Here is a 27,485-nt window from a genome sequence, read left to right as displayed (position 1 = left end):
GCCCCCTATCTACTACTCATAGCCTCCAAAATATTGGGAAAGCCTGCAAACTGGGTGAATCTGATCCAGATGGGTACCAGCTCAGTTTTTTCTGTAGGGAAGTGCACATGGTCCTGGAGGTGGCACAACATGGTATCCAGGAAGCTGTGAAGGCAGTGACTTGTCAGCAGCAGGGACACCTCCACCGTAACCTCCACCATGACCCATTGGAAAAAGCTGGCAGCTGGGAATCAGAGGGAGATCAGCACCTTCAGCAGAACAGGAAACTGGCTCTGGAGTGCTGGCCTGAGCTCTTCACACACAAACTCAAGCCACCCTATGCAAATGGCAGTGATCCAGTCAGGTGCCGTCAAAGAGCTGCAGCAGCCTGATGCAAGTCTGATATCATCTATCATGCCATCTTCTCCAGTGCTACTGTGCCATATAAACATACAGTGCATGAGGTGTTCATCATGAATGCAGAGGGAGGCAGGATGCATTCTGAGGTCCTGTGGTTCCTATAGTGCCTAGCCCCACTTCTGCATTTTTCTATGAGTGGGTGGCATGGCCACAGTGGTATTTGGCAGTGGTGATGGCCACAGGCAGTCTAAGTGGACCAAAGCTGAGAAGGCACTGCTTTATGGGTTGGTGATGCAGCTGCCAGTGTGGCTGTTGCTGTCGCCAGGAGCAGCTCAGCTATTGCTTGCCTCTGAGCCTTTTGCAGTGGGTGTCTGCCTTGCGTTATTCTACCTAGATTGAGATATCCACCCTGAAATGCTAAAAATATATTTTTGGCCTGGATCAGAAACACATGCATGATCTCATGGCCCAGGGTATCCAATGAGTGGGTAGTAGAAGAGAGTCTGCCTGGAGCTGAGGCCATAATGTTTGTGGTGGTGCTGCCCATGGTAGTGGGTGAGTGCAGCATCAAGTTTTTTTCTGGTCAGTAGGAGGAGTTGGTTTGGTGTAGTGGTAATGTGAGAACTAAGTTTGATTCCCCACTCCACCACATGCAGCTGCTGGGTGACCTTAGGTCAACCACAGTTCAGAGCTGTTCTCTTAAGAGCAGATCTCTCAAAGCTCTCTTAGCCCCACCTACCTCACAGGGTGTCTATTGTGAGAAGGGGAAGGAGACTGTAAACTGCTCTGTGATTCCAAGTGAAGGGTGAGGTATAAATCCAATCTCTTCCTCCTCTTCCTGTTTACAGTTCATCTGCAGGTAGGGGCAGCAGCTCCCCCCACTGCTCCCACCCTCCCCACCTCCGTCACTTGCTCACATCTGCTGTTCTGTCTTTAGGCAACTCAGTCAGCAGACCTAGCATTGCTGGGCTATTGGTAGGCAGGTCTATGGGGGGTTGCCCTGGTATACAGGAAGTGCCCTGGTATACAGGAACCAGCCTTAGGGCTGGGGGAGGAGAGAGACTGAACCAGTATGGGCACCCAGTCCAGCCCAGCTGGGTGCTCCATCAAGGCCCTGCCAGCCAGCACCCTATCCATCTATCCCATTGTGCTGAGGAAGGAGGAGATGGAGGTCAGCAATGGGACAGCAGATCACAGCGCCCAGGCTGCAGAGTTGGGAGGAAGAGGTGATTGTGGGCATGGATAATGGTTGTGGGGCTCAATGGTATGGCTGGCCCCATGACTCAGGTGCTGTTCTCTGCTTCCCCCAGACTTCTTCACCCTGAAGTTTGCTGCTGATGTTGTGTGGACCATCTTCATACCTTGACCCCTTTGGGACAAGCTGTAGTAGTTTGGGAGGGGCTGTGGCTCAGTAGTAGAGCACTTACTTAGCATGCAGAAAGTCCCAGGTTCAATCCCAGCATCTAGTTTAGGGTTGGCCAAATTGCATCTTGGGAGTCACATGTGGCTCTTTCACACATATTATGCAGCTCCCAGATGTTGAAGAAGAACTTGATGCAGGCTTACTAACAAGTAAACATGCTTAGCATCAGGACCTCAGTCAGCCTCTGAGCACTGACCCATAGGTAGGAGACTATGTGAAACAGGGAAGGAGGGGGAAAGAGATGGGCTTGCAAGCTCTTCTCCACCACAGAGGTTGCCCAGAGTGGGGAAAGAGAGCACAAAAACTGAAAGAACCACTGGAAGGAGGGACGAAATTAAAAAAGGGCTGTGTGGGGTCCCCCCCTTAGTTTCATAGCTCTTGTAAAAAGGTAAAGGTAAAAGTAGTCCCTTCTGCAAGCACAGAGTCATTACTGACCCATGGGTTGATGTCACATTGTGACGTTTTTCTTGGCAGTTTTTTTACGGTGTGGTTTGCCATTGCCTTCCACAGTCATCTACACTTTACCCCCAGCAAGCTAGCTACTCATTTTACCAACCTCGGAAGAATGGTAAATGTTGAGTCAACTTTGAGCCGGCTACCTGAACCCAGCTTCTGCCGGGATCGAACTCAGGTCGTGAGCAGAGCTTGGACTGCAGTACTGCAGCTTACCACTCTGTGCCATGGGACTCTTTAGCTCTTGTAGAAGCTGTATTTACTAACCTTCATGTCAAGGCAAAGAGAGATGCATAATGATTTATTTATTTATTATTTATTTGGTTAATTTATATTCCACCCTTTCCCATATGGGCTCCAGATCACAATCATGGTAAAACAGTTAAAATACAACAATAAGTTAATAATGTATGAATAAAACATAACTCAACAACTCAGAAATATACACAGGCAGACAGGCACATATTTCATGTGAAAGTATAATTTTTCAGCTCATTGTAGCTTTTCAGCCCATTGTGGGGGAGGGCAATAGATGGTACAGACAGTAGAATGAGAGGACGTCCGTTTGCCTCAACCAAAGGCCCGGCGAAACAGCTCCGTCTTGCAGGCCCTATGGAACGGAAGCAAATCCGGTAAGGCCTGGATCTCCACAAGGAGCTGATTCCACCAGGCCAGGGCCAGGGCTGATGCAAACAGTGATCAGTGATTTATATGACACATCTGTGTTTCCTTCTCCCACTGGTGCCGAAAAATAATTCCCTAACCTTTCCCTATGTTGGTCTTATGGGGACTGTTATTCCCAGCTTTTGTTTTTTAAAAAGTCTCCGAGCATGGTCATGTTGTAAAGTTCATACATATGTATTTTATCTTTCTGTACAAAGAAAGTATAAAGACGTGGGTGTGATATTTGTTCATGTCTTGCAACTCTCAAACCTCCGACATTTTTTCTATGTGGCTCTTATGTTAAGTTTGGCCACCCCTGTCCCAAGCTAATGAGTCTCTCCTATATTTTAACAATAGAGCATGCACAAAGAGAGGGACTGAGGAATTGCATTTTACCCATTTCTTTTGAATCCTTTGCTTAATTTGGTGCTGTGCTAAAAATATACTTGTGAACATTTTTTTGTTAATAAATACTTTATAACTGTGGATGCTGGTAGTGGTTTTCTGCACCACATAGACCTCTATTGTCTTGGACAAAACTATTCCAAAAGGTACACCAGAGGGAAGTCAGGAAATTGGCAAGTGGTTATTCCTTCAGGGGTGTACAAGGCAGTGAATGGTCCCCATGGTGACCAAGCACTGGGCAGCAGGAGTAGGGTTGCCAAGTCCAATTCAAGAAACATCTGGGGACTTTGGGGGTGGAGCCAGGAGACATTGGGGGCAGAGCCAGGAACAAGGGTGTGACAAGCATAACTGAACTCCAAGGGAGTTCTGGCCATCACATTTAAACGACCAGCACACTTTTTAAAATGTCTTCCTTCCATAGGAAATAATGAAGGATAGAGGCACCTTCTTTTGGGGCTCATAGAATTGGACCCCCGGTCCAATCGTTTTGAAACTTGGGGGGTAATTTGGGGAGAGGCACTAGATACTATACTGAAAATTTGGTGCCTCTACCTCAAAAAATAGCTCCCCCAGAGCCCCCGAAACTTCCAGATCAATTCCCCATTATACCCTATGAGAAACAATTCACAAATAGGGAATAATGAAGACGTTTCCCTCTCCTCCACACACACACACACCCACCCCTTCTCACAAATGTAGGGGATTGGCCTCTCTACTCACCAGCCAGCTTCTTCACAGACACAGGAAGTTGAAGCCTTTCACCACCGCCGGAGGTGCAAAGGCACATGGTCCTTTGGGGCGGGGCAGGAAGCAGCCTGGGAAAGCTCTGGCTGCTGCAATGGAGCTGGGTGGGAAGGGGAGGGGCAAGGAGAAGCTGCTGCAATCCGAGGTAAGAAGGGAAGGGAAGGGAAGGGAAGGGAGGAGTAGAAGCATCGGGGATCGGTGGTAAGGGGAGAGGAGAAGCTGCTGGGATCGGGGCTGGGTGGGAAGGGCTGCCATTCCCCCCCCCCCCCCGCTTTCTGAATTTTTGGCCAGCGGGGGGAGGAGGCTCCAAAACTGGGGTCCCCCGCCATTTGGGAAGCCTAAGCAGGAGACACAGAGGCAAGGCCTCAGAACTTGGAAGGAAAGCTGAGAATCCTGATCCTCCCAGCAGGCAATTCCTTCAAAGGTCAGAGAGAGAGAAGAAAAACCTTTCTAGGCATTGGGAAAACCTTGGAGGGCAGGGTGGAACAGGGCCTGCTGGCCAGAGCAAGCCCATTCCACCACAGGAACTTTTCTGGCTTAAGTATTATAAGGATATATTTTAAATAAGGTAACCAAAAAATTGTAACAAAGAAAAAGAAAGTAAAATATAACTGTGTATGTAGTGCAAATGTACAAAATATATAATTTAACAATACAATTGCAAGTGCTAAAATATTATTTAAAAACAACAATCTTATAGTTAAGCATGTAAATAACTAATCCCAAATGTGGGATATATAAATATCCATTCTTATAAATACCGCTTAAAAGGTATGTAATGTCGCCATATGCATATTTGGTTACTTTTCTTGTGCAGAGTTGTGCCCCCCCCTTTTCCATTGTACTCATATATTTTAAATAAAGAAGAAGATTTTTGGATTTATATCTACTCCCTATACTCTGAATCTCAGAGTCTCAGAGTGGTCACAATCTCCTTTACCTTCCTTCCCCCACACAACAGATACCCTGTGAGGTAGGTGGGGCTGAGAGAGCTCTTACAGCAGGCTGCCCTTTCAAGGACAACTCCTAAGAGAGCTATGACTGACCCAAGGCCATTCCAGCAGCTGCAAGTGGAGGAGTGGGGAATCAAACCTGGTTCTCCCAGATAAGAGTCCACGCACTTAACCACTACACTAAACTGGCTCTCATCCATAAACCATAGTGGTACAAGACTAGATGGAAAAAATGGTGAATCTGAGGCCATGGTCAAGCTTAGGGGTTGCCAACTTCCAGTTTTTGCAGAATTACAACTGATCTCCAGATGATAGTGATCAGTAGTCCTGGAAGAAATGGCAGCTTCAGGACTCTATGGCATCCCATTCCTGCTCGATGGCATCCCCTTCCCTCTATTTGCTCCAGGCACCACCTTCAGGAATTTCCCAAGCTATAGTTGGTAGTGCTAGCTCATGCTTGTGACAATTGACCTCCCACATGACAGACTTGGAAGCATGTCAGGCTCCCACAGTTTGCAGCAGATACATTACAAAGGGTGCAACTGCAGTAATCTGAACAGAACCACAACTGCCTTTTTTCTCACAATTAGTAATTTCAAGGGAATGGGGGCCTCCTGTCTGTCTGGCAGCCACTCTTGCAGTCTTCCAGGGTGATCATATTGTTGGTGCTGTAAATGTGACATTCAGACTAAGTCAGTCTCACTGTTTGGAACACATTTTCCCTCTGCACCATGTGATTGTGATATTTAGCTGTATATCTGTTGCAGATTACTTTAGCAAGCAAATGTAAAGTAAGACCCAGCAATGGCAAACAGAGAAATGTTCCATAGCTGTTAACCATCAGAATCACTACACAATGGAAAGGTGAAACTATCAACAATTATATAAAAAACAGAGGTTCTATTTGTCAGGTTGTCCAGAGTCTCCTGACTAATTATTAATGCAATAAACTACCAGTTTAGATGTTTAAAAAGCAATTGCTCAGCTGCACACTCTCATATTTTATGTCTTTAACAGATGTAGCACAATTCATAGGGGTGGTGTGCTGTAGAAACTGATATGAAGCAGGAAGTTTGGGTCAGTGGATTTAATTTAAACATTTTGGCATAGCTATTCTTAACAGAAAGTAAAAACCAGTCATATGAATGCCTGCTTCCCCCTCACAAACTCCATGTTGTGTGACAGCCAAATGCTGAAGACAAGCAGTGGTATTAATGGGGGGGGGACTTCATGCATTGCCCATGGCTTCCCAGACACATCCAGATGGCTGCTGTTGGAAGCAGCATGGTATGTTGGCCTAGAAGTACACTTGATCTGATACCACAAGACAGTTGTGGTCTGTCTTCCATGGGTGAGTGCTGATAGCTGATGTGAAGAACACAAAGGTTTTGGTATTGAGCAATATGTGAAGAACACGAAGGTTTTGGTATCGAGCTATAAAGCCTGGAGTGGTCAGGGACCAACGTATCTATGGGATTGTCTCCTCCATTATATCCACGGGAGAGCATTGCACTCCTTGGACAGCAGCCTTCTGGTGGTCCCTGGCCCCAAAGATATCTGGTTGTCTTTAAGTAGGATTAGGGCCTTTTAGGTCCTGGCCCCAACCTGGTGGAACTGTCTGCCAAACACCATCAGGACCTTGCACAATTCTACTTGGCCTGTGAGACTGAGATGTTCCGCCAGGCCTTTCATTGAGGACAGCAACGGTTTCCATCTTGGCTGGCACTCTCTACTGCTTTTCATATTTGCCTTGTCCTCTTCCCCCTTCCTTTGAAGTAGCTGGCGTTCTTTAATTGGAATAACTGAGTTGTTGATGTTGCTTAATCACTTTTACCCTGTTGATTTAAACTATTATAGCACATTGCCTTCTATTTATTTATTTATTACATTAAGCTTATATCCCGCCCTCTCTGCAAGCGGACTCAGGGCGGCTCACAACATCACATTACTTCCATTAAAAACCAATAAAACATATAAAACATAATTACATATTTAAGTTATTTAAAACATTTCATGGTGCTGTATCTAACAGCAGGGATTGGGCAATTCATAAATCTAATAAATAATAATTCAACGATAATGCTTCCTTTTTTTGTACAGTCTAATAGAACTGTTAATTAAATTTCCTCTCATCTATTACTGTGGTAAAGAGAATGGCATAATGAAGTTATGGCTAGCTACTCATCAAATGCTTTCTTCTGTGATTGGCTGGTAGTGCATTTTAAAATATTCCAAAATAAAATTTTCCAAGTGGGATCTTGCAGAGGAAGATTGTACAGGCTGTAGATACAAATGGATTGTACAGGCTGTAGATGCAATTTTTTCAAATGGAAAATCATCTTCACTTAAAAAAAAAAAGTGTAGGTAATGACTTCAAAGGAAGCCACTGCTTGCAATGGCTAAAGTGATCCTGAATGGTAGAACTCTTCACATATACTTCGGGGCTGAATTGATATTAGTGTTAACTGTTCATGTATCCACCCAGGAACCAAGCACTTGCATTGTTAATGTTAGGTTACGGTTCATTTCTTTCACTGAACTATCAGGTAGCTGGAGCCTTTGCCTGGCCCTGTAACTCAAGGCCTCTTTTACTGAAGGAAAAGCCCCAAGAGATTAACAGTGACAAGCATGTGAGAGAAGAGCCATGATTTATGACACACAGGAACTAATTTCTTTACTTTCTTCTCCTGGCCTTTCTGAAGGAAAGGAGGGATACGCTCAAAGACTTCAATGCCACCCATTCTCACACAGTTATTTGTCTTGACTGAGGTAAAGAATTTCTGGGGCTTCATAGAAGAAGTTTTCTCTATTTTGCCTTTTCCACCTGTATTGTTGCATGCAATGTATTGCCCTGTTACTTAGGATGACGATAGTAAGTGAAGACACTGGCCTTCATAGACAGTTCTGATCTATTGTTCCAGGAAAGATGATGTACTCATCAGTTATGGTAGCTTGGGAGAACACATCACCAAGAAGTAGCAGACGAGAAAGTCCCAAGCATCAGCTCTGCTGAGTTGGAGAACACTGGCAGACAAGCAGAGGCTATGTGGTGTATCCTTATAGAACAGGGATATGGGAAGAAACAGTTCCCCAAATTCCCAATTGGGGAAGAAGTAGGAGAATACAAGGGAACAGGGTGGCAGCCAGGAGAAGTAGAGGACTTTTAAGAAGCACACATTGATGAATAATAGATGGTGAGGATTGTAAAGGTGTAAGAATAAAATGGAGGAATGTGCAGACAAGCACAAACAACCCAAGTAGTTAATCTGAGCAAAATACAGGAGTGCCTGCCAATGAAATGGTGTGTCATCCAAGAGATGAACTCTCGAGTCTCTTACAAAGTGACCTTCGTAGTCTGAAGGCTCATTATGCTGTATGCCACTACCAGAAGGTCCTCTCAAGTCATGTTGTGCAGTGGTTTGGAGCAATAACTCTAGAGCTAGGGAAACTCTTCATATAAGGTGTCACATTGCTGGGGACCAGGAAGGACCTTCTATTGGCTGCCACCACTCTGGTAAGGGTCTGTCTGGGAGGGCCCAGAGCACCCACTGAACCCCTGTATCTTCCCTATTAGCAAGTACCTTTTAACCATGACCAAAGAGACATAAGGAATCATGCAGTTTAACAACAATAAGTTTAATATAAGTGCTCTAAAACAACAAGTGGGTAGTAAAACATTTAATGCAACAGTGAAATAAGAAACAGTGTAAACCAGGGCCGGATCTACATATATTTTGAGTGTGGGCAAAACAAACAAAAAAATGGCGCCCCCCCAACTAAAAAAATGGAGGGGGGAGGAAGCTGTACGGCTGCCTTTATGCCTCTTCATGTTCCAGAGAGATGGCAAAGGCAGGCGATCTGACTCTCCCCCCCCCCATTTAAACACCCTGGTGGGGTGTTTAAATGGGGAGGGGAAGCTGCAGGGTTGCTTTTGCTGCCTCTCTGCCTTGCAGAGAGGAGGCAAAGACAGGCGATCTGACTCCCCCATTTAAACACCCCAATTCAGTGCCCCCTGAGGCAAGTGCCCCTTCTGCCCCCCCACCCTGGTCTGATCCTGGTGTAAATAAATAAAAGCCCTGATGTGTCCTACTAGATGTTCCCTTTCTAATACCAAACAGACTCACCTCCTTAGGTGAGGGAACCCTGCAGCTGCCTTCTCTCCAGAGAGAACTTTCTCCTGGCAGCCTTTTCCAGGGAGAACTCTAGAGAGAACTACTTCCCTTTCTAGCTGGGACCTTTTATAGCTTTCCTCCAAGATCCCACCCCTCTGGGCAGACTTTCTCTCCAAAACGTCTTTCACCAAATCAGGACAGAAGGGATCCCGAGAGATGTAGGCCAATATAGGCTTCTTAGGAGCCTATAGGTCTCATTAGGCTTAGGATCATGACAAGGTATTGGGCCATAAAAGGTTATGTGTAAGTGGTGAGAAGGGAAGGAACATGTGAGGCACACTTTAAGGCACCAGGAGTCTTGAACTAGTGACTCCAGTCACAAGAACCAGACATTCTCCTTTATCACTGTTGCAGCCTTGTTAGTAAAAATGTCTGAAAGAGGATATGTACTTACCAGGAGACTGAGACTATTATAGAAAGGCTATTTGAAACAATATTTTGATGCAAATCCAGGACTTTTTTTGAGCAGGAATGCACAGGAACTCAGTTCTGGCTGGCTTGGCATCAAAGGGTGTGGCCTAATATGCAAATGAGTTCCTGCTGGGCTTTTTCTACAAAAAAAGTCCTGTGCAAATCTACAATTGCTGAGCTGTTATCTAAGAACATGAAATGGTACATTGCTACAATGGTACATGAGACATTTCCCATGGCTTCTTTTCAGGAACCATGTGCCTTTTAGTTTTTCCCCATGTTGATACTGCTGAGGCAAAAGTGAAGGCAATACTTAAACAGGATGAGACAATATCATTGACCCCAAGAATTGAAGCATTACTAGAACACTATGCAAAGAGCACATCCTGCACTGATACAGTCCTGACTGAATTGCCCTCAGTATACCATCTAAGCAAATTTCATTGAAAATATGCTGGAAAGCACTGTTGGAAAATAACCACATTTCCATAGGTGAACAGGTTCAAGTTGGAATTATCAAGTGTGACGGCTTGAGCTACATCCTGTGCGTCAGCCCCAGAAACTATCTGACCCTTTTCTTCCTTTTGTCTGAGAGAAAAATGGTGGGAATTTGTCAAATTTTATCTCGAGTGTACATTCTTAGCAGAAAAAAAATAGAAAATATTGAACTCTGAAAATGGGTAATTATTTTTGGCTACAGATCACAGCCCTTTCCTTGGAAAAAAATTGTAAATAGTGTGATAGGAATGAATTGCTTGCAAGATTTTTCAGGATTATAATCTTAAGGAAATGAATTGCTTTTATCAAGTGCTTAAATTACATAATTAAATACCTGTGTTTTTTTCTGGAGCTAGTATTGAAAATAGCATAGTTCTTGCAGCTGTATACTTGGGGCAGCCTCCCATGGCAAAAGATCTAGGTTTTTTTACCATCACTGCCTGCCCATTTCTCATTATATACAAGTTTCATGAAAGCTTTCAACTTGGTTGGCTCTTTGGGTTGCCACTGCCAGGTCTATGTTGGAAAATACTTGGAGGCTTTGGGGATGGATCTGGGAGAGGGCAGGGTTTGAGGAGGGGAGGGGCCTTAGGATGGTACAAGGCCATAGAGTCCACCCTTCAAAACAGCCATTTTCTCTAGGGGAACTGATTTCTCTTAGCTGGAGATCAGTTGTAAGAGAGGGAGATCTCCAGGCCCCATCTGGAGACTGGCAATCCTATTGGCTCTGTTGTTGATCAATTCATTTTGGGAATATGTGCTTTTGTACATCCAAGCACATTTAAGGCCTGCTGCAAAGCCCTCATGAATTTCATTTGTTTCACAAGACATCCAGGGGTGGGGTCGGAAGTAAATATTCTATAATGTTAAGTTTATCTTAGTGTTATGCTTTTCTTGTTGTTTTCCTTAGATCTGTAAACCAGTAGGCAGGATAGTATTTTCTCTGCAATGTGCTATAGCTTTATTTGTAGCAATACAGTTTTCCTTCAAACTCCTTCTCATGCTCCTTAGGGGAAGGGCTGAAGGCAGTCTTCACTAGTGTTCTACAAGTCACTGGTAACATGGAGGCTGAATATCAACTAAGCTTGGGATGGTGGCATGAAGAAGAGGGACATGCTATACATTGCACACAAACATGTTTCACACATGTAAGCAGACACAGAACAAGGGTGGGTTTAAAACAAGGTGTACCTCATTTCTCCCTGTATACCCTTCCCCACACAAGTTCCTTTTTCCTTTCTCCTGACACTCTCCATACCTTCTGCTTCCGGATCACTGGATATACCCAATGGTTGCAACATACTGGTTCAGGAGGCTAAGCGGGAAATTGTGGCTGGAATGGGATTCAGGTAGGCTTCCCAACCCCCCCCCCCGCCCTGCCGGGGGACCCCTGGATTAGCAGCCTAATCCTCCGCTATCTAAAAATCTGATAGCGGGGGTGGGGGTGGGGGGGTGGAGCAGCGTCGTGTCTCTTTCCGTGCCTGGCTTCTCCCTTCCTCCGGCTCACAAAGACCCGCCCACCACTGGCCTGCTATTCGCTCCAGTCTGGCCTCCCTTCACGAGGTGCATGTTGGGACTTGTAGTCCTTGCATCCTCTCACGTCTGCTGAGCATTATTCTCTATGTGGAGATTGATTCTCATAGGGTATAATGGGGAATTGATCTGGAGGTTTCGGGGGCTCTGGGGGAGCTGTTTTTTGAGGTAGAGGCACCAAATTTTCAGTATAGTATCTAGTGACTTTCCCCAAAGTATCTCCCAAGTTTCAAAATGATTGGACCAGGGGGACCCATTCTATGAGCCCCAAAAGAAGATGCCCCTATCCTTTATTATTTCCTATGGAAGGAAGACATTTAAAAAGGTGTGCGGTTCCTTTGAATGTGATGGCCAGAACTCTCTTGGAGTTCAATTATGCTTGTCACACCCTTGTTCCTGGCTCCGCCCCGATGTCCCTTGGCTCCACCCCCAAAGTCTCCTGGCTCCACCTCCAAAATCCCCAGATATTTCTTGAATTGGACTTGGCAACCCTAGATTCAGGAGAGGATTAACTTTCATGCCACACTTGATGTGAGCTTCCAATGATACCAGGAAAACAGTTGCAATGTTAAAGCGCCACCATTAAGAGTTTGCCCCTACAGTTTTCTATTTTTGTTTAATATATTATAGATTTAGGAAATGCTTTTGCAAAAATAAGATTATTCCATTTAAAATATTATTTGCTTGCTGAAACAATGATACTGTGTATATATTTTACTTGTGACAACACAATAAGCTACCAATTCTACTTCTTTGACCAGACAGTTGCAGAGTTGATCTATAAACTGACATTTTCATTTAATGTGGTTTCCAACAAACTGTAAAATTTATTAGCTGTAGCTAACACCTACAAACCATGCTCTCTTTTATGTCCTTTTCAAAACATTTTTCTTGTTTCCTTGAGAAGCAATGTACAGATGGAAAATGTGTAAAATGAATCAAGATGTTTAAAATCATTTTCATACTATCATACTTGGGAGGCCTTTGGTAGAGTCTGATCATGGAGCAGCTTTCTATGTGACATACAGGGGTGGAATTCTAGGAGCTCCTTTGCATATTGGCTGCATCAGGGGAGTGTGGCCTAATATGCAAAGGAGCTCCTTCTAGAATTCCACCCCTGGTGACATATAACTTATAATTTTAGTGTAGAATATTGTATGGACTTGTCCCTTGTACAAAGGAGAAAGTCCACTAACATTCATAATTCCTGAGCTTGGAGTATGAACTTCAGTGGCTTATAACACCCACTTTCAGTGTGAGAAGCAATAGCCCTGTAGTTCTTCTCTGGCTTGGTTGATGCATTAGCTCAGATGATGCAGCTTAATTATCTTATTGTTTCCCCATGCAACTCTCGACAGCTTTTTGGAGATTTTTAACATCCCATTTGAAAGGGTCAAAAGTGTTTTCAAGATGTCCAGGAAAAGAGAACATGTTCAATGGCTCAGGCTGCTGAGCTGACAATTCGTCATGCAAAACAAGTCATACATAAGTGACTAGTTGGAGGCAGAATATGGAAATGAATCTGATTGTTGTACATCCATATTTTCAATGGGGTGCACAGTCCATTCTTTTCCAACTAGTGATCTATCGTAATGTGCAATTTGAGAAGCATTAGAACTAAAGTCTTTGGATAATGAAGCTATCATTGCAGTGTGGCAAGAGGGAATGTTGGCCTAGAATGCAATTCTTTCTCACTATTCAGAGTGAGGGCTGTAAGAATATTTTATTTATCATAAGTGATGAGACACTGAGAAACCTGGCTGGCTACATTGTACCAACCATTATATTCACAATAAGATCTCTGGCTGTGATCACACAGTGAAAGTGAACAGAATGCTGTTAAAGGGGCAAATAACAAACAGCAAATGAATGGAAGTATGGAAATATGATATATGAAGGTAGGACTAGATCTTTTTCACCCTTTTTCCCCATGCAACTTTCACATCTGTGATTGAATGTCATGAAAACTCTACATTAGGGATGGGAATTAATTGGGAAAATGCAGTTCATTTTGGTTCATGATTTGTGGTGTGCCTGGTTCATGAGCCTTGTACTGTCATGAACTATGTAGTGCCAAACAAACTGGTTTGGTTACTGAGGTTTGTGATGTGGTAGAATAGCTCCCTGGTGTTCTAGAGACACAAAACTACCAAAGGATCTTTGGCTGACTCTCCTCTATCTGCCTTCCAAACTTGGTGAGGATTGGTCTTAGTTATGCCCCCCCTCCCCCAAAGAAGGTGTGCCAGGAAAGTGCTTTCTGGGGAAATGACAGGCTCAGGAGGTTCAGGAGTGTATAGAACAAACCCCATGCAACTTAGAGGCATCAAAATTGCAGGAGGCCTCCCTCTGTTGCTTCTCTATATGAGCAGATTAGACTTAGGGGGTCCTGGTTATGCCCCCCCAATAGAAAATGCCCCGGGAAAGTGGTTTTGGGGAAAATGTCAGGTGCAGGTTCAAAAGTGTATAGAATGGACCCCCAACAAACTACAAACACCAAATGCACAGGTTGGAGAGTTTCACTTTCCTGTTACTTTGAAGTTTCGTAAATGTTGATTGAACAGAGGCAGTTTGTCTGGAAATATATCCATTCACAAGCAGCTACAAATTGCTTGAAAGTTTGTGGAAAGTGTGGGTTGACTTGCCACAAACGTCAGTTTGTGAACCAAGAACTGGCCAAAATTCAGCATGAACTTTAGTCTGTGAGCCAGTTTGTGTCCATTCCTATTCAGCATAGGATTGGCCCATCATGAAAATGTTGCATTGCCCCACTGGTTCCCCACATTTGCAGAGGGTGGGTGATAAGTGGAAAGTCATTAGTTGAATCCTCATGTTTGATCTGCTTAAGAGCATTTAAGTTATTTTGTTTTTATGCCAAAAGAGGTATTGACTGACTGATTAACTAAATGACTGATGAACTGACTGACTGAAGTACTTTTGTTTCAAAGTCACCCATTTTACTGCTACAGACCATTGTAGCAATTCACTCATTCATGTACTAGGTTAACAAGTAGTATGAACAGATTACTTATGTTTGTATAGTTGCCTTTGTGGCTTTGTGTGGTGAGGTTACACAATGAACCAAATATCAAGGAAAATTTGCAACAAACATACAAGTGGTTAGTACGGTCAGTGGGAAAGTCCTCACTTTTCTTTACAATCAAAACAAAACTGAGTAGTGTTTGCCTATTTTAGCTAAGGCCTGGACATAAAAGACTAAATTCATGGATATGAACTGAGTTTGTGCAGAAACAATATCAGCTTCACTAAATGTAAACTATAGGTTTTCATCATAGCGAAAAAAAAAATAAATCATATCGAGATGTGTCAGATTATTCAAATTTTAGAATTATTAAAACTGGTAAATTAAGATACATTAATTTATTAATGTTTGTGTTTTTTTCTTATTATGTGATAGACTAATACTGTAATCCTAAAAACATTTTCCTGAGAATAATTCCCATTTAATAGATCTGAGTAGGATTCTGAGTCAGCATGTTTAGGATTGCTCTCAAGGGCTGCAGTCACACACACTAAATAATCCACTTTCAACAATGCACTTTCCAACTGGATTTTGCCAGTTCACACAGTAAAATCAAATTTGAAAGTACACTGAAAGTGGATTGAAAGTGGATTATTTAGTATGTGTGACTGCAGCCAAAGTTATCTTTTCTGATATGAAAATGTGTAACAACTAGGAGCAATAAATACAGACATTCTAGTATTTTAGGAATGAAAGGTCCAACTCAGGAAATACCTGGGGATTTGGGGTGAAGCCTGGAGAGTTTAGGGGTGGAGCACGAAGGCTTTCCCATTCCCTAAAATAATTTGTTGGGACTGAATAATCAAAATAAAAATAATTTATTCAATTTGTTCTGGAATATGATGTGTTTCTATGATACCACAATTCTTCTGCTAAAACAGAATGTTCTTCCAGGAACGTCTTTCAGCAATTTTCAAGCCTAGATGTTAACTCCATCCCATAACCTTTGAAGTCCAGGGCTTTTTTTGTATCAGGAACTCCTTTGCATAATAGACCACACAGCCCTTTGCATAATAGACCACACAGCCAATCCTCTTGGAGTTTACAGTAGGCCCTGTACTAAGAGACCTGTAAGCTCTTGGAGGATTGGCTACATCAGAGGTGTTAGGCTTAATATGCAAAGGAGTTTCTGCTACAAAAAAAGCCCTGTCAGGCAAAAGTAGTAGGCAAAAGACTCAAAGAGCTGGACACTATACAGTTTTTTAAAACAACAACAACAAACACATAGGATTGCCAATCCCCAGGTTCAGGGGATCCCCCAATTTGGAGGCCCTCTCCCAACTTCAGGGCCATCAGAAAGCGGAGGGGGGAGGAAATGTCTGCTAGGCACTCCATTATTCCCTATGGAGACCAATTGCCATAGGGTATAATAGAAAATTGATCTGTAGGTATCTGGGGCTCTGGGAGGGCTGTTTTTTGAGGTAGAGGCACCAAATCTTCAGCATAGCATCTGGTGACTATCCTCAAAATACTTCCCAAGTTTCAAAACGATTGGACCGGGAGTCCAATTCTATGAGCCCCAAAAGAAGATGCCCCTATCCTTCATTATTCCAAATGGAGGGAAGGCATTTAAAAGGAGTGTGGTCCTTATAAATGTGATCGCCAGAACTCCCTTTGTGCTTACCACACCCTTGCTTCTGGCTCCACCCACGAAGTCCCCAATTATTCCTTGAGTTGGACTTGGTAACCCTAGTTTAATCAAAGTAATTTAAAGAAAATATGCAGTTAGAGACTAGAATGACTGGATGGTTGAAATTTTTAGAAATAGAAATTTGTATTATTATTAACCACATCTCAGCAGGAAGATGTAGGCATGCATATTTCATGGTTACATATTTTAAGTTAATATTTATTTATTTTGTTTAATTTCTATCCCGCCCTCCCTGCAAATGAGCTCAGGGTGGGTCACAACCTGGATCCTATAGACTGAAATTCACAAATTAATCAATGCCAGAGACATTAAAAGTTACTGGCAAAATGAATTACAGAAGTGACCTCTGTTTCTATAGAAAAACTTTTCACTTTTGTCATTTGCCATGTACAGTTGTTACAAATTAAATCCTTAACTTATTGCATTTGTAAATAGACTGTACTTAATATGGAACTGAATGTGAAATATATTTCATTTCATTCAGTATTAAAAATGGGTCAAAGAAAATAAACCACTGGTCATATTCCTTAAAAAAAATCATCAGTTTAGCCAAACTGAAACAGAGCAATTGCTGATCCTATCTATACTGGTTTCTAGATTCAAAAATCTCCAGAGCCCTGAAGAAATATGAGGCTACATGTGCAACAAAGTAGAATTTCTTTTAGTATCCCCTCTCAAATTCTCAAATGGCCTTTAACAAAATATATTAAACTCCATGTGAATGTTTCAGTAGGATTTCAAAGCTCTCTACTTTCCAGGTGATGTTTATAATAGTCACTTTTAATGTTACTCTTTCTTTAAAATGTATTAAAACAGTCAATTGTTGAGTGCTTACCCAATGCAATCAGGTTATTATCAGGAATCTTTTTGAAAACAAAACAAATTTTCACCTAAGTATGACATGGGCCCAAACTAACTCATGGTGAAAACAAAGCACCTTTCTTCACTTTATCTCACTCTTCGGGATTTTATAGGAAACTGACACTCACTGTGGTGAATAAGTAAAAAACCCCAACTTGCTCTACTCCCCATTTCAAACTTGTCAAGTCAAGAAAATTGTCATGCACTTGGGGAATAATACTGGGAAACTGAAAAATCAACAGACCAAGCAGTTAACATACCTTGTTCTAATATTTAATCTTCCTCTTTGTGATATCTTGACATCATAGTTATATAAAATGATTGATAACTGTAGAAATCACAAAGTCAATATTTCCCACCCCAAATGACCCAGTTTCTGCCCATAGAGGTCAAATGATTGGCTGATATAATGGGGATAATCATCTGATTCCTTAGAACTCATGAGACACATCATAAATCATGCCAGGGCTCAGTAAGATTGGTATGGTCTGTATGCAGAAAATGGAAGGGTCCAAGGCAAGGATTAGTTTGTTCTAATAAAGAAAGTGAAAACACATGTGCTGCAGGAAGTTTGAACTAAAGAAGGCCTACATATAGTCTCTGGGCAACCTTCTCCTTATACCTCTGTTAGACACTGAATTATTATGCTAGATGTTTCCTGAAGGTTCTCTAGTTAAATGTAAACGTTCTTGTTGTTTCTTAGGAATGTGATGATTATACTACTGGATAATCAATAATTTAAAGACAGGCTAGGTTCTCCACATACATGTAAGTTAGCCTGAAGTGTCTGACCAAATATATACAGCTGCTTAGGGTTGCTGGGTCTCCTTTGGGCACCGGTGGGAGATAAGGGGGGATAGGATTGTTAGATTCAGGTTGGGAAGCTCCTGAAAATTTGGGAGGATGGGGACCTCAGTGTGGTACAGTGCCACAGAGTTGATCCAAGGCTGGATTAAGGCCAACTGATGCCCTAAGCATAGGCCAACGATGGTGCCCCCCACAGCCCTTCCATTGCTTAACTGACAAGACGCAATACATGCTGAAGGTGAAATAAGAGATTAAAAATTCAGTTTTCTTCCAGGCCATCCCCTAGGCCAGACTCAACAACTATATTAAATATAAACTTTTTTTTTTTTAAAGGGCAACTAGAATGATTAAAGGTTTGGAACACTTTCCCTATGAAGAAAGGTTAAAACGCTTGGGGCTCTTTAGCTTGGAGAAACATTGACTGCGGGGTGACATGATAGAGGTTTACAAGATTATGCATGGGATGGAGAAGGTAGAGAAAGAAGTACTTTTCTCCCTTTCTCACAATACAAGAACCCGTGGGCATTCAATGAAATTGCTGAGCAGTCGGGTTAGAATGGATAAAAGGAGGTACTTCTTCACCCAAAGGGTGATTAACATGTGGAATTCACTGCAACAGGAGGTGGTGGAGCAGAGGTCCATCAGTGGCTATTAGCCACAGTGTGTATATATATGTGTGTGTGTGTGTGTGTGTGTGTATATATATATATATATATATATATATATATATATATATAATTTTTTTGGCCACTGTGTGACACAGAGTATTAAACTGGATGGGCCATCGGTCTGATCCAACATGGCTTCTCTTATGACTCATTCTGTCCTTGATAATGCTTTCTACCAACTTTCCCGGTATTGAAGTCAATCTGACTGGCCTGTAATTTCCCAGATCTCCTCTGGAACCCTTTTTAAAGATGGGGGTGACATTTGCTACCTTCCAGTCCTCAGGAATGGAGGCAGATTTCAATGAAAGATTACATATTTTTGTCAGGAGATCCACAAGTTCAACTTTGAGTTCTTTCAGAACTCTTGGATGTATGCCATCTGGACCTGGTGACTTATTAGTTTTTAATTCGTCAATCAGTTGTAGGACCTCCTCTCTTGTCACCTCAATTTGACTCAGGTCTTTCAACACCCCTTCCAAAATTAGTGGTTCTGGAGCGGGCAAACACTTCTCATCTCCCACAGTGAAGGCTGAGGCAAAAAATGCATTCAGCTTCTCAGGCATTTCCCTATCCTCCTTCAGTAATCCTTCAGGAGAGCCAGTTTGGTGTAGTGGTTAAGTGTGCGGACTCTTATCTGGGAGAACTGGATTTGATTCCCCACTCCTCCACTTGCACCTGCTAGCATGGCCTTGGGTCAGCCATAACTCTGGCAGAGGTTGTCCTTGAAAGGGCAGCTGCTGGGCGAGCCCTCTTCTGCCCCACTCACCTCACAGGGTGTCTGTTGTGGGGGAGGAAGGTAAAGGAGATTGTGAGCCGCTCTGAGACTCTTCAGAGTGGAGGGCGGGATATAAATCCAATATCTTGTTCTTCTTACCCCTTGGTCATCCAAGGGCCCCACTGCCTCCCTGTCTGGTTTCCTGCTTCTAATTATAAATGTAAGTTCCATGTATAATTTTATAATTTTATTGTATTGTATTCATATGTTGTGAGCTGCCCTGAGCCTGCCCCTGCGGGGAGGGCGGGATACAAATAAAAAGTATTATTATTATTATAATATATTTGAAGAAATTTTTATTGTTCATCTTTATGTTTTTTGCAATATGCTCTTCATTGTCCCTTTTCGCCTGCCTGATCACAGTCTTGCATTTGATTTGTCACAGCCTGTATTCCCTTTTATTAATCTCATTTGGACTAGCTTTCCACCGCTTAAAGGAGTCCTTCTAACCTTTTACAGCTTCCATTACTTTGTTTGTTAACCATGCAGTCCTTTTCTTATACCTGTTTGTGCCTTCCCTAACTTATGGTATATATTTTATCTGAGCTTCTAGGATTGTAGTTTTAAATTGCCTCCAAGCTTCCCCAAGGGCTTTGACTGTATTTACCTTTCCTTTCAGTTTCCTCTTCACATGCCTTCTCATCTCAGAGAATTTACCCCTTTTAAAGTTAAACGTGGTTGTGCTGGTCTTTTGGGGCAACTCTCTATTTATACAAATGGTGAAATCAATAACATTATGGTCACTGCTCCCAAGCGGTGTGATCACTTTTATAGGGGAGGGACGGTGGCTCAGTGGTAGAACATCTGCTTGGTAAGCAGAAGGTCCCAGGTTCAATCCCCGGCATCTCCAAAAAAGGGTCCAGGCAAAAAGGTGTGAAAAACCTCAGCTTGAGACCCTGGAGAGCCGCTGCCAGTCTGAGTAGACAATACTGACTTTGATGGACCAAGGGTCTTATTCAGTATAAGGCAGCTTCATATGTTCATATCTCTCACCAAGTCTTGGGCATTACTTAGGACCAAATCCAGGATCGCCCCACCACTGGTAGGTTCTGTTACCATCTGCTCCATAGCACAGTCATTGAGAGCATCTAGAAACTCAATCTCTTTCTCTCGACCAGAACACATATTGACCCAATCAATCTGCGGGTAGTTAAAATCACCTATTACGACATAGTTTTTATGTTTAGCTGCTATCTTTAATCCTTCCATCATATTATAATCATCCTCTATCTTTTGATTTGGTGGGCAATAACAAACTCCCATAGTTAAATTTCCTTTTGGGCCCTCTATTTCGACCCAAAGCATTTCTAGAAGGGAATCTAATTCTTTGACCTCAGTCTTACTGGACTGTATACCCTCTCTGACATTCAGAGCCACCCCACTTCCAACCCTTCCCTCCCTATCCTTCCGATATATACAGGAATCACTATGTCCCACTGATTCTCCTCATTCCACCAAGTTTCTGAAATTCCCACAATGTCTATTCCCCCCCCCCCAACACTAAACATTCCAACTCACCAATTTTACTTCAAACTCTTTTAGCATTTGTATACAAACATCTATAATTTCCCAAGCAAGTTAGGCCCACAACCTTCCTCCTGCTGCCTTGAGACTTTGGCAGACACTCCATACTGTTTGTCACCATCTCAGTGGGCAACTCTGATCCATTACCCAGTAGAAAAGTAACAGCTAACCCTTCATCTCTTTGAGATGAGTCCTCCCGAACCAGAGACATTTCGTCTCCTGTCGGCTTTTCCCCAAGATTTAGTTTAAAAACTGCTCTGCCACCTTTTTGATTTTAAGCGCCAGCAGCTTGGTTCCATCTGGGGACAAGTGGAGACCGTCTCTTTTGTACAGGTCCCGCTCGTTCCAGAAAGCATCCCAGTGCCTAACAAACTTAAACCCTTCCTCCCTACAACCATCGTGTCATCCACACATTGAGATTTCTAATTTGTGCCTGTCTTTCCAATGCTGCACATGGAACAGGTAGCACTTCTGAGAAGGCTACCTTGGAGGTCCTGGCCTTAAGTCTCCCACCTAGCAGCCTAAATTTTTCCTCACAACTGCATTTCCCCACATCGTTGGTGCCAACGTGCACCACGACCACTGGCTCCTCCCCAGCACTGTCTATCAGTCTATCTACAACACGCGTAATGTCCACTACCTTCGCACCAGGCAGGCAAGTCACCATATGGTCACCCCCTGTCATTTTCCTCTGGCACCCCCTGCCATTTTCAAGACTTTTTGAAAATTGTAACTTAATTGTGTGCAAAGAATTGAAATCTTGCCATGCTCTGATAGAGTTATTGAAAGCTGGTCAAAGCTTCTAGTGAAATGAGGGAATATAAAGTACTACCTCGTTGCTGTGTTATGCTGTGTACATAACATATATGGAATTGGAACTATTCAGAAACACTCTGGAGTCTCCTCAGGAGCAACTGGACCGAGGATACCTTTGAATGTGAAAGGACTGATTGCTGACTACGTGGAACTGCATCTTATGAACTTTTTAGATTGTATCCTTCCTTTGTTTTCACTTTAGGTGTTCGGTATATCAGGGTATGTTTATAAGACAGTTTGTCTGAGAGTGTTTGTAATAATATAGAAGTGTGTTTTTTATATTTGTTTAAGTGTCTTTATGCTTTTTTGCAGGCTGGTTATCACGGAACTTTAGGGTTCTTTCCCATCACTCTCTGTCGTGTTTCTCTGTTTGTTGCACAATCTCCACTTCAAAATTACAACTGCTCCTGGAAAATGATGTAAGCTGCTTTGACGTACACTGTGGAGAAAGACTATACTTTTCCTAGGTAGAGGCTGCAGGAAGGAGGGAGGAAATTGAAAACTGACGTCAGAGAGGCAGATCAAAGTAGATTGATGGTTAGCTGGGTTGCCAACTCCAGGTTAGGAAATTCCTAGATATTTCAGGGGTGAAGAGGGTGGAATTTGGGAAGGGGTGGGACCTCAAACGGGTACCTTAGCATAGACTTCACCTCCAAACTAGCCATTTCTGCCTGGAGAACCATTGCTGCCGATCTCCAGGTGAGGGCTGGAGATCGCTCAGAATTACAACTGTTCTCCACATGGCAGAGATCAGCTCCCCTGGAGAAAACGGCTTCCTTGCTGGGTGGACACAGTGCTATTATACCCTGCTGAGAATGCTTCCCTCCTGCTTTGGTCCACACTATGGAGAAAGACTATACTTTTCCTAAGCAGACACTGCAGGGAGAGGGGATGAGATGAAAAGTTGAAGTCGGGTAAATTCCCCTACATAAAATGCCTCCCTTGGGGCACATACTCTATGGTATACCATAACACAACCACACCAAGCCAAATAACACAGATCACACCACAAGCTCACACTGATGCAAAATGCTGCAAGGCTGAATATGACAGGAAAAGGCAGCAACAATGCACTGCAAACAAAAGGAATACAGCACTGCAGCGTCTGTGTGACCGTTGTCATGCTCCCCATACCCACCATAATTATTATGCCTTCTCTCCATTCTGGACCTGTTTCAGGGCTTTGAGCCACCATAGATATGGGGACAGGCACACACACACACACACATATGCAGGGGAGAATGGAAAGCTAGTATCTGTTTCATCTGTGGGGTGGGTGGGAAGACAGTGAGTATGGAGGGGTGAGTGAAGGCCAAGGTTTGGGGGGTGGGGTGGGGGAAATAAAACAATGGTAAAGGGTGACTGAATGTCACGGGTGGTTAGAATAGTAAAGTGCCAAGGGTGTGGGGGTAGTTGAGAGAAAGAGGTGATAGGGGGGTGGTAGTTGGAGGGTGGGTGGGAAGACACCAAGGGTGGAGGGGAGTGAATGCTTTCACCTGGGTAGTTGGGAAGACAGCAAAGGTAGGGGGCAGTCACCCAGAGCCTCTTTTTCTTCACAACGGGTCTTATTTCTAGTTTACAATGTTCAACTAATTCCTCTACAAAAGTAAAATGACAAAAAACCTTCTCAACCTTTTACGAGCCACAACTAGTCACAACCAGTGTTCCCTCTAATATGCAGAGTCTTGTGAACAAAAATTCTACTTTGTGTGCTACTTGCATTAAAGTTGTGAGCTACTGCTTAAATTACTGTGCTCTGGGGTCATCCTTCCTGAGCTAAGACAAAAAGGTGTGAGCTGGAGGCTAAAAATCTGTGAGCTAGCTCACACTAACTCAGCTCAGAGGGAACACTGGTCACAACAACCCTACTGGCAATATTGTTAACTTTTTCCAACATACCATCAGGATAGCAGAAGAATCTGTCCTTTCAAGAGGATTCTCCTTGTACCCCACTAAACCCACACAGACAATAGAGAGAGCTCTGTGGAGATTTTAAGGCCTTCTTCTGCCATCTATGCTTGAAGGAATACTTTCACCATAGCACAAAACAGAACATGCTCAAACAACCTCCTCACAATTTCAACAGTCTCCTGCTGAACAGCTGCCTCCTCACCCTTCCACAATGATCAGTATAAGGGTGACCAATGAGCTCCCACTCGACAGTATAGAAAGAAGGGCTCCATGCAGACTCCCCCTGAAGGCTGAAACTCCACACTGGACCTATGTATAGAATGCTTCCACTGCTGGGCCCAAGCTGAAATAGTCAACAAAAAACACTACTCAAGATCCCATCTCAGCTGCACAGAGAATACCATAAGCAGCCTGAAAAGTAATCCAGATATTATAGTAAAATAAGCTGGCAAGGAAGAAGCCATTGTTATAATGATGGTTAGTCTTTAAGGTGCTCTTGCTCTTTTCTGCTGCTACAGAGAGACAAACACAACTACCCATCTTGCTCACTAACTTTGTAGTTTGTCAGACTACTCAAAGTTATCACAGCCAAGAAAGCATAGAAGATATTTGTAACAGTCAGACATTTGTATTACATTCACTGCTTATCAATGTCTTTGTATTCATTTATTTAAATATTTATATCCCACACACACTCAGGCTGATTCCACACTAACCTTGCTCCATGCCAGGCTTCCGTTTCTCTCCAGAGCAAGCTGGTGATTTTGCACCAACTGCTCCGCACTGCCATTTTGCACGGGGAAAACCCACGATTTGCCGTGCTGCAGTGTAAACCTGAAAAATCAGTTTCCCTCGCGCAAAATGGTGGCGTGGAGCAACTGTTGCGATATCACCAGCTTGCCCCGGAGAGAAACGGAAGCCTGGTGTGGAGCAAGGTTAGTGTGGAATCAGCCTAAGTTCAGACAGCTGTTAAGGCAGCACATAAAGAAAATAGCTCTATTCAACAGATATGGTTGCATGTTAAAAGAGTCCATGAACACAGATTATATATGCATGGAAAACAAAATGAAATCTATATTGTTGAGTTACTTGCTTGAGAAATGAACCCTTGATGCATTCTATGCACACAATAGAAACTTTTGTCTCTAGTCAAATCTGATACTGAGCTTTCCTCAAGCCTGCTTAAAAGAAAAGTCCCTCAGGATGCTGTGAAGAGGCTGACATCCCAAAAGAAGTTTGTTTATTGGCATGAACTGGTGCCCTCCCCCTGTTCCCAGCAGCTGGCTAAGTCAAACCGCTTCTGTCCAGGCCTGTGAACCACTAATAAACTTCAGGAACACATGTGAGGTTTGAAGCTCTGTTTAGAAATTTGACATTCCCCAATGACAGACTGCTGAAATAAAATGTGAAGAGTTAGTCCTTTGAAGAACTGATTTACCTTGTTATTTGAGAATGAGATCCCAATGGCATCATAGAGGCCCTGGCAGATAAACTAGCAACACTCCTCCAGGACTTTTAAAGCAACAGCAAGAGTGACAACAAAGAATTCTTGTTTGTTGGAAGCAGGAATGAAGGAACATTCTTCATGACAGATTCCATTTAAAGGAAAATATTTTAATTGTTTTAAGCATGACTAATATCTCTGCTTTCTAATTGTATTTGTTCATCTTTTAATCTTACTTGCAAAATAGTTTTCTCTGTATGTCCTGTGTGTCTGTCTGAATACACATATGAAGGATTTTCACCATTTTGTATTTTGTTCTGTGGAATTGCTCTGCCTACTGTTACTTCTCCTGAACTCCAGTCTTCCAGCACTAGCTGCTTTCTGCTTACGCAAAGTTCTGTGTCTTGTGTGTGTAGATAGCACCCGGTGCCAAAGAAAGGATCTCCTCAGTGGAAGACTATGCAGAATAAAGAGAACAGAGAGAACGGAGAATAAGGAGAACGGAGAGCCAGTTTGGTGTAGTGGTTAAGTGTGCGGACTCTTAGGGCAACTAGAATGATTAAAGGTTTGGAACACTTTCCCTATGAAGAAAGGTTAAAACACTTGGGGCTCTTTAGCTTGGAGAAACGTTGACTGCGGGGTGACATGATAGAGGTTTACAAGATTATGCATGGGATGGAGAAGGTAGAGAAAGAAGTACTTTTCTCCCTTTCTCACAATACAAGAACCCGTGGGCATTCAATGAAATTGCTGAGCAGTCGGGTTAGAACGGATAAAAGGAGGTACTTCTTCACCCAAAGGGTGATTAACATGTGGAATTCACTGCCACAGGAGGTGGTGGAGCAGAGGTCCATCAGTGGCTATTAGCCACAGTGTGTATATATGTGTGTGTGTGTGTGTGTGTGTGTATGTATGTATATGTGTATGTATATATATAAATAAATTTTTTGGCCACTGTGTGACACAGAGTATTGGACTGGATGGGCCATCGGTCTGATCCAACATGGCTTCTCTTATTACTCATTCTGTCCTTGATAATGCTTTCTACCAACTTTCCTGGTATTGAAGTCAATCTGACTGGCCTGTAATTTCTCAGATCTCCTCTGGAACCCTTTTTAAAGATGGGGGTGACATTCGCTACCTTCCAGTCCTCAGGAACGGAGGCAGATTTCAATGAAAGAGTACATATTTTTGTCAGGAGATCCACAAGTTCAACTTTGAGTTCTTTCAGAACTCTTGGATGTATGCCATCTGGACCTGGTGATTTATTAGTTTTTAATTCGTCAATCAGTTGTAGGACCTCCTCTCTTGTCACCTCAATTTGACTCAGGTCTTTCAACACCCCTTCCAAAATTAGTGGTTCTGGAGCGGGCAAACACTTCTCATCTCCCACAGTGAAGACTGAGGCAAAAAATGCATTCAGCTTCTCAGGCATTTCCCTATCCTCCTTCAGTAATCTTTCAGGAGAGCCAGTTTGGTGTAGTGGTTAAGTGTGCGGACTCTTATCTGGGAGAACTGGGTTTGATTCCCCACTCCTCCATTTGCACCTGCTAGCATGGCCTTGGGTCAGCCATAACTCTGGCAGAGGTTGTCCTTGAAAGGGCAGCTGCTGGGAGAGCCCTCTTCAGCCCCACCCACCTCACAGGGTGTCTGTTGTGGGGGAGGAAGGTAAAGGAGATTGTGAGCCGCTCTGAGACTCTTCGGAGCGGAGGGCGGGATATAAATCCAATATCTTCTTCTTCTTCTTCTAGAATTAGAGCACTGGAATTGGAGCTCCAAACCAAGATTAAACCATTATATAGAATTTGGTTTGTGGACAAGAAACAAATTCCATTCAATTTGCTGAACACTTAAAATTTAGACATTACAACAAATTGTGCTTAGTTGGGTAGAGAAAGGAGCACCAGAGCACAAGAACAAACCAGATTCATTTTCATTTTTTTTTAAAAAATAAATGAATCTTTATTATAAACAAAGAATTGAAGCTAACAAATACATTAAAAAGAGCATTAAATTATATCATTCAATTGCATTGCATAAAATAGTCAAGAGAAATACTGCATAAAATACCATAAACAGAGGAACCATATCTAAATATGAGCCACCAATATATAGGGTGACCATAATGTCTGAAGGCCAGCCAGGGACACGTTGGGGGGGGGGGGAAGGTAGGGGTGCGCGCGCGCGAAGCCTGTCACTAATAACACAGGTCGAGATGCAGGACAGGAACCCGGAAGTGACCAACAGGCTGCTTCAGCGTGCCGCTGCGCCGGCCCCCTGGGCCCCACAACGATGGGACCGATACCACAGGGACGGGCTCGAAACACTCTATAACCCCTCAAAAGAACAGCAGTCTAGCTCGCTTCCCCCGAGCCCTGCTGCCATAAGCCTCAA

This window comes from Heteronotia binoei, chromosome 2 (genome assembly GCF_032191835.1).
Source record: "Heteronotia binoei isolate CCM8104 ecotype False Entrance Well chromosome 2, APGP_CSIRO_Hbin_v1, whole genome shotgun sequence".
Lineage (NCBI taxonomy): Eukaryota > Metazoa > Chordata > Lepidosauria > Squamata > Gekkonidae > Heteronotia > Heteronotia binoei.
The sequence above is the reverse complement of the archived record's forward strand: the minus strand, read 5'-3'. Positions refer to the sequence as shown.